Source organism: Ictidomys tridecemlineatus, chromosome 5, assembly GCF_052094955.1.
Source record: "Ictidomys tridecemlineatus isolate mIctTri1 chromosome 5, mIctTri1.hap1, whole genome shotgun sequence".
NCBI lineage: Eukaryota > Metazoa > Chordata > Mammalia > Rodentia > Sciuridae > Ictidomys > Ictidomys tridecemlineatus.
This window is the reverse complement of record NC_135481.1, coordinates 114451111-114459708: the sequence shown is the minus strand read 5'-3', so window position 1 is coordinate 114459708 and position 8598 is coordinate 114451111.

The window sequence follows — 8598 nt, the reverse complement described above, 5'->3', positions numbered from 1 at the left end:
CTACTCATCCTTTAATTCCCAGTTCATCTTGACCTCTTCATAAACCTTCCTCCACCTTCCAAGCATCATCCCTCACCTCCATGTATGAGGATGCCTAGTGGCTCTGCATGTCCCTCCAACCTACCTAGGATGCAGTCCATCCTGCAGTGAGCCAGGATTCATGGTCTGCGATCTCTGGGCTCGCGGCTGATACAAGCAGACTTGGTTCCTGTCTTCCTGGTGTTCATATCCAGTGGGAGAAACAGAAGCACTCAGAAATCTTTGGTGTGTGGTTACTTGACTATGACTACAACTGTAAATTTGTGATCACAGTTCCAGGGAGCATAATAAAGGATGATCGGGGCCATTGAGAGAAGGGGACAGCAGGATCTCATTAAGTATGGGGATTGAGGAAAGGCTTTCGCGGGGATGTGACATTTGGCGAGAATTCCAAATGCTGAGATCTCATGTGTTTTTATGCTGTACGATTAATTACAACTGCATATAGGTATGTTTTCCAGGGTCATTAATGGTATATAAAATACCAATTCATTTTTCAAATTGAAATTGTGCATAGTTTGACATACGAAAATCAATAGATGTGATTCACCACATAAATCCTATCAAGGACAAAAACTGCATCATTATCTCAATAGATACATAGAAAGCTTTCAACAAAATTCAGCATCCATTCATAATAAAAAACACTGAAGAAACTAAGGATAGAAGGGACCTACCTCAATGTCATAAAGGTTACGGACCATAAACCTAAAGCCATCATCATAGAGTGAATGAGGAAAAGCTGAAATCATTTGCTCTAAAATCAAGAACCAGAAAGGATGTCCACTCTCACAACTCCTACTCAATAGAGTACTTGAAATTCTGGCCAGAGCAGCTTGGCAAGAGAAGAAATGACAGTAATACAGATAGGAAAGGAAGAAGCAAAGTCATCAATGCCGATGATATGATCCTATGCTTAGAAGGTCCAGAATGCTCCACCTGACAGCCAGAGTGATACACGGTTTCAATAAAGCAGCAGAATACAAAATCTGCATACAAATATCAACAGCTTTCCTAAACACCAATAATGAGTTCACTGGAAAAGAATCAGGAAAACAATCCCACTCACAGTAGCCCAAAAAGAAAATAACAACCCCAGTAATAAATCTAACTATATAGGTGAAAGACCTCTACAATGAACGTTAGAGCACCCTGAAGAAAGTTGAAGACAAAGATGGAAAGATGGCCCATGTTCATGGACAGGCAGAATTAATATTGTTATAACGGCCATATTCCCCAAAGGAATATACATTGTATATTCAACACATCCCTTCCATTACACTGAGTACACACGTTCAATTCAATCCCATTAAAGTACCCATGACATTCTTCATAGAATTAGAAAAAAAAACCAGTTCTGATATTCATTTGGAAGAATAAAAGACTTAGAACAGCCCAAGCAATTCTAAGCCAAAACAGCAAGGCTGGGGGATCATAATATCTGTCTTCAAATTATACTGCAGAGCTACAGTAACAAAACACATAGTGCTCGCACAGAAACAGACAGAGCGGCACAAAACAGAAGACATAGAGACAAACCCACACCTCTACAGTTATCTGATCCTTATAAAAAGTGCCAAAAAACATATATTTGGATGGGGGTGGGTGTGGGGGGTGGGGAACCACCCTTTTAAACAAACCATGCTGGAAACTGGTTATGACATAAGCACAAGAATGAGACTAGATCCTTGTCTCTCAAGTGCATGAAAGTCAACTCCAAATGGATCAAAGATCTAGAAATTAGACAAGAAACTTTGCAAGTGCTAGAAGAAATCATGGGGTCGATACTCCAAAATCTAAGTGTAGGCAACAATTTCCTCAATAAAATCCCCAAAGCTCAGGCAATCAACTGACAGGGTGGCATTGTATAAAGAGCTTCTACACAGTAAAGAAAATAATTGAGAGTGTGAAGAAAGAACCTACAAAATAGGAGACAATCTTTTCTAACTATTGTTGTGACACAGTATTAGTATCCAGAATATATAAAGTACTCAAAAAACTTAACACCATCTCCCTAATCAATAAATGGGAGAGTAAACTAAACAGATGTGTTGTAAAAGAAGAAACACAAATGGCTGACAAATATCATTAGTAATTAGGGAAATGCAAATCAAGAGGTCATCTCATTCCAATCAGAATGACAGCCATCAGCAATACAAATGATAATAATGCTGGAGAGGATGTGGAGAAAAAGGACGAGTTTCACATTGTTGCTGAAACTGTGAATTAGTACAACCACCATGGAAATGAGTATGGAGGTTCCTCAAAAAGCTAGAAATGGAACCACCATATGACCCAGCTACACTACTCCTTGTATATGTATAATACAGAATTAAAATCAGCATATTGCAGTGATACCTACATGCCCATGTTTACAGCAACACCATTCGCAATAGCCAAATCATGGAACCAGCTTAGGTGTTAGTCAATGGGTGAATGGATCATGAAAATGTGGTACCTGCACACCATGGAGTTTTATTTAGCCATAAAGAAGAATCAAATTGTACCATTTGTAGGAAAATTGATGTAACTTGAGAGAATTATGTTCAGTGAAATGAACCAAATTCATAAAGTCAATGTTGGTATGTTTGTTTTCCCTCATACGTGGAAGTGAGAGAGGAAAAAAAGGGGAATAAAGGTGTGTGTGTGTGTGTGTGTGTTGGGAGATCTCATGAAAATAGAAGGGAGATAAGTAGAATAGAGGAAGAGGGTCCAGGGAGGAGGGAGGAATGGAAAGGGGAAGTACTTGGGAATAAAACTGACCAAATTATGTTGTTTTATATTGGGTGTGTACACACAAATAACAACAAATTCCATGAATCTGTATAATCATGATGCACCTATAAAAATAAAAAAATAAAAAATTGGGTATAAGTTCTATTGTTTCACACATCTTCCTTTTAATTACTGTTTTAAAATGACTGTTGCATGTCCTCAGTATTTTTCAATTTGATTTTCTACCTTCAGAGATATATTTTCATTCTTCAGTAGAAAAAGTTGAAAAGTTGATTCCATTTTTAAAAAGAAACAAAAAAGAGGAAGTAGTTGGGGTGGGAGAAGAAGGAGTCTGTCAAACAACAGGAACAGCATGTGCAAAGTCCCTACGGTGGAGTGTTGGCATGGACGAGGAAGTGAAATGCGATTCCTCTTGCTAGAGCAACCAAATAAGACAGGAGAGGTGGGTGTTGTGGCTGGAGAGGTAGGTGGGGCCTCATGGGCCCCAGAGGGGACACGGGTTTATGGCTGAAGAACTACTGTGAGCTATTGTTGTTGAGGTTTAGTTGAAGAATGACTCAGGCAAGCCCAGGTGTTGTAAGTAGACCAGGTGTCCTTGCATCCAAGTGCCCCAGCCAGTATGTGCCACAAGTTGTGTGCTCAGCAAGTATTTGCTGAAAAAGCAACCACGTTAACCTCCCTTTCCTGGATAAAGCCAGGTCCCTCCAGATGTCCCCTACCCCCCAGGAGATAAGTCATGTGCCTTGGCACGGCAGGCCTGCCTGTGGGGATGAGGCCAAGCTCACTTCTCCATGGGGTCTGCGTTGTCCACTCCCTGAATTTGCCATGACCTCTCACCTGTCTGGTCGCTGTCCACATTCCTTCCACTCCCACACTGCCTCTCCAGGAAGTTACTCAGGTGTTTCTCCGCCTTCTAGGAAAGGTCAACTCCTACTTCTAGAAGTCTTCCCAGGTCACCCATTTGTGGACTGGCTGATCTCGTGAATGAATAAGCAAATAAATCGGTGGTTTGACTTCCTTGTGTGACTGCTCCCATGAGCCCACGGACTCACAACCAACCATCCTACAACAGGAGTGCCAGACCAAGGCTCTCTTTTCCTTTGGGAAATCTATTGCCCACTATCACTCAGTTCACCAAATTTTGTTCATGCCTGAACCACGTTCTCGATTGTGGCTTGATCCTCATCTCTTTTGTACTACAAATGTTCCTCGATTTACGATGGGGTAGGCCCTGATGAGTTCATCATGAATGGAAAATACCTCCTACCTGACCGGCTGAATATGAAAGTGTAGCAGCATCGTATCCCGAGAGGTATTTGTTGTTTGTCCTTTGGAATGCATGGCTAACCAAAGGCGATGGTTTTTGCTATAATCCAGCATCGTAAGAGAGCATTGACATCATATAATGCTAACCTGGGAAAACATGGAAACTCAGAATTTAAAGTACAGTTTGGGAAAAAGATCAAAAGTTGGAATTTGGAGTAGGGTTTCTACGGAATGTGTATCATTTTGCATCATCATAAAGTCAAACAATCTTCAGTTGAACCAATGCAAGTTGGGGACTGTTGATATTATTTAGAAAAGACCCATCTTTAAATTCATTTATGTTAAAAATAAATTTGTTTAAACAGAAAAATCATAGGAATTAGTACCTTTCTTTCAATGATAACCATGAACAAATGGCTCAAATTCTCCAATTAAAAGACTTAAAAACAAGACTTAACTGTTTGCTGTTTACAAGAAACTCACCTCACCGGCAGACGTATGCAGAGTGAAAGTGAAAAGATAGAGAATGATATTCCAGTCAGATGAAACCCAAAAGAAAGCAGGAATAGCCATGCTCAGATCTGATAAAATAGATTTCAAGCCAAAGTTAGTCAGAACAGACAAAAAAGGTCCTTTATTGACAAAGGGAACAATACATTAAGAAGATATAATGATTATAAAAATACTTACACTGGACATTGGAGCAACCAGTTTTATAAAACAAACACTCAGGGATTAAAGGAAGAGATAGACCCCAATACAATAATAGATGGATATTTCAGACAAAACAAAACAAAAACAAAGAAATATGAGTTAAATTACAATATAAATCAAATGAATTTAATAGATCTATAGAATATTTTATCTAATGGACATAGAAGGTACATAATTTTCATCAGCACACTGAATTCTCTCGACAATAGATCACACTTTAGACTACAGAGTACAGTTTAACAAATACCAAAAAAAAAAAACTTGAAATAATTTCATCTTATTAGACCATAATGGAATGAAATTAGAAATCAACAGCAAAAAAATTGCAGAAATTATACAAACACATGTAGACTGAACAGCAGTACACTTTTGAACAAGCAGAGGTTCATTCAAATAATTGGGGGATATCAAACATTTCTATAATTAAATGAAGGTTGAAATACAACAGAGTCTGTGGGATGCAGCAAAAGCAGTTCAAGAGGAAGGTTCATAGTTATGACATCTACATTAGAAAAGCAGAGAAATCAAACAAAATAATGATGCACCTTAAGTCCTTAGAAAAACAAGAACAAATCAAACCCTAAATCAAGAGAAGGAAAGAAATAATAAAGATAAGAATAGAAATAAGTGAAATAGAGAATAAAACAGTAATTCAAAGGATCACTGAAACTTAGTTAAAGAAAATTGACATCCTCTTAGCCAAATTAATCAAAAGAGTGAGAAAAGACCCAAATAAATAAAGAAGTGAAAAATAAGATATTGAATCCAGAGGATCTTTGAGGAATATTACCAAAGTTATATGCCAATAAGTTTGAGGATCTAGAAGAAATGGACGAATTTCTAGACACATATGGAATGAAAGTCCTCTACAATGAGAATTATAACACTGAAGAAATAAATTAGAGAAGGTGTTTGAAGATGGTAAGACATTCCTTGTTCCTGGATCAAGATAATTAATATTATTAAGGGCCATACTTCCGAAAGCAATGTACAGATTCAATGCAATTCCCATTAAGATAGCAATGACCTTCTTCACAAAACTAGAAAAAGCCGTCCTAAAATTCACATGGAAACCTGAGTGGCCCTGAGTTGCTAAAGCAATCCTGAGCAAAAGATCCCTGCTGGGAGCATCACAGTATCTGATTTCAAAACATCATCTGGAGCCACTGTGACAAGCAGCATGGCACCTGCGTAAAAACAGACACGGAGACCATGGAGCCGCATAGATGATCCTGGAATAAACACGCACCTCTTCAGCCATCTGCTTCTTGTCTTAGAGAAAAGGGAGCCTCTTCAGCACACGGTGCTGGGAACATTGGGCTTCTACTGGTAGAAGATGGAAACTCAGTTCCTAACCCTCACCCTGCACAAAAAACAACTCAAGGGGCTGGGGATGTGGCTCAAGCGGTAACAGGCTGGACTGGCATGCGAGAGGTGCTGGGTTGGATCCTCAGCACCACATAGAAATAAAATAAAGATGTTGTGTCCACCGAAAACTAAAAAATAAATATTAAAAAAATTCTCTCTTTCTCTATCTGTCTCTAAAAAAACCAAAAAAACAAAAAACAACTCAAAATGGATTGAAGACCTTCAGTAGGACTGGAAAAATTTGAAACTATTAAAGGAAAACATAAGGGAAATACTTGAAGATACGGGTATAGGAACTAAAGTCCTGAGAGTGTCCCAAGTAGTGCAGGAAATAGCAGCAAAAGATGACAAATGGGATTCCATCAAATTAGATGCTTCTGTGTGAGAAAGGAAATAGGCACCAAAGCGAGGAGGAAAACTACAGGACGGGAAAAATCTTGCCACTCTTCATTGGACAAAGGGTTAACGTCCAGAAAACATAAAGAAGCCAAACTATGTAACCCCAGGAAAAACACAGGAAATCCAGTTGTAAGTGGGCAAAGGAACGGAACCGACACTTCTCAAAAGAAGCAGCAAAAGGGGCGATAAACATATAAAATGCTCAGAATCTTTAGAGATCCGGGAAACACAAATTGAAATGACAATGAGGTTCCATCTCATGCAGTCAGAATGGCTATTATCAAGACAACAAAAAATAAAATAAAATAAAAACATTAGGGAGGATACAGAGAAAAAGGCACACTTGGGTATTGTTGATGGGAATGCAAATAAGGTCAATCCCTACAGGAAACAGTGGGAAGTGCCTCAAAAAACTAAATACAGAGCCACCAGATAATGCGTCCGTGCCACTCCCAGGTACATATCCAAAGGAATCATAGTTAGAATATTATAGAGATACTGTGTGCCATATTATGACAACATATTCACAGTAGCTGAGTTATGGGATCCGTCTTGATGCCCATCAGCCGATGTGTGGAATAAGAAAATGTAATATTTATCATCTATCTCTATCTACACACACACACACACACACACACACACACACACACACACACACACACGAGTACTATTCAGCCATAAAGAAGAACAAAATCATGTCATTTTTAGGAAAATGGATGGAATTGCAGATCAACATATTAAGCAAAATAAGTCAGAAAGACAAGTATCACATTCCTTTCATATGTGGAATTTCGGGGGACAAAAGATGACAAGAAAGTACAAGAGAGATGACCAGGGAAGGGAACAGAGACCAGGGGGAGAGGGGAAAAGAGGAAAATAGGGAGGTGCATATGGTCAAACTATATTCCATGCATGTATGAAATTGTCACAATGAAACCCATTATCTGGTATAATTAATATGCACTAATAATTCTAATAAAAACAGAACAATTAATATCACAATCATACACAGAAAACTTAGTCATCACAAATACAAAGTCAAAATGCACCCAGCAGAATCATTCAGGTGTTGAATTCCACCATTTAGGTATTGCGTCCTGCTCTGCGTCCTTAGGAAGGAAAGTCAGGGAGTCTGCACTGGTGGCCAAGATGGGCGGGCACCCAGATGAGACTTTCTCCTTGAGGAAAGCAGGAAGTTCAAAAGAAACTAGAAAAGGAAGGGCTTTGCCACTCAGGGATTCCATACTTGGTCAGAAACCACCTGAGAGTGCTCCTCTGTGAGCTCAGAGAGGTCACTGCCCCTCCCCTGGGTCTTACACCAGGTTCAGGTGTGTTCATGGTTTATGTGCTTGACTGCTTGGGCTTTTGTCTCTTCTTTATTTTTAAATCCCCTTTAGAATTTTGGAATCATTTTAGATTTGCAGAGAAGTTGTGAAGATGGTCACAGTTTCCACGTACCCTTCGCTAGCTCCCAGTTTTATATTTACATCTCATGTTTATTATCATATCCCATAACCATGGGGCACGTGACACAACCTGGGAGCTGATGCCGGGACCTTGCTGTAGCTGAACTGTGGACTCAGATCCCACTAAGTTTTCATTAGCCTTCTTTCTTCCCAGGATCCAGTCCAGGATACACATTATGTAGAGACCCTTCATTTTAAGGACTTTGACCGGGGCTTCAAGGGACCAGAGTAAAGGTGGACGGGAGGACCCAGAGTCAGATGGACAGAAGTTGAGTTCACGGCTGTGCCCTCTAGTTAGTTTGTGACTTTAGACATGTCACATGGCTGCCTTAGCTTTTCCTCTCTATGAAGTGGGCCTCATACCATTGATCTCTCAGGTGCCTATTTTAGTGCCTGCTGGACACTCATCCCAGCAGCACCGCCATCCAGCGTCGGGAAGGTACTGCCCAGGGCTGCTTGATGATTTCACTCTTGTTTTCTCTGCCATGATGGGAAGAAAAGATTCACAGACTCCTGTGCTAGGTGAAGGATCTCCAGGATAAAAGTCCTTTCTGAAACAGGAATCCCAGGTGCCCCATGAGGCTGGGGGAAAAAGACCACAACAAATGAA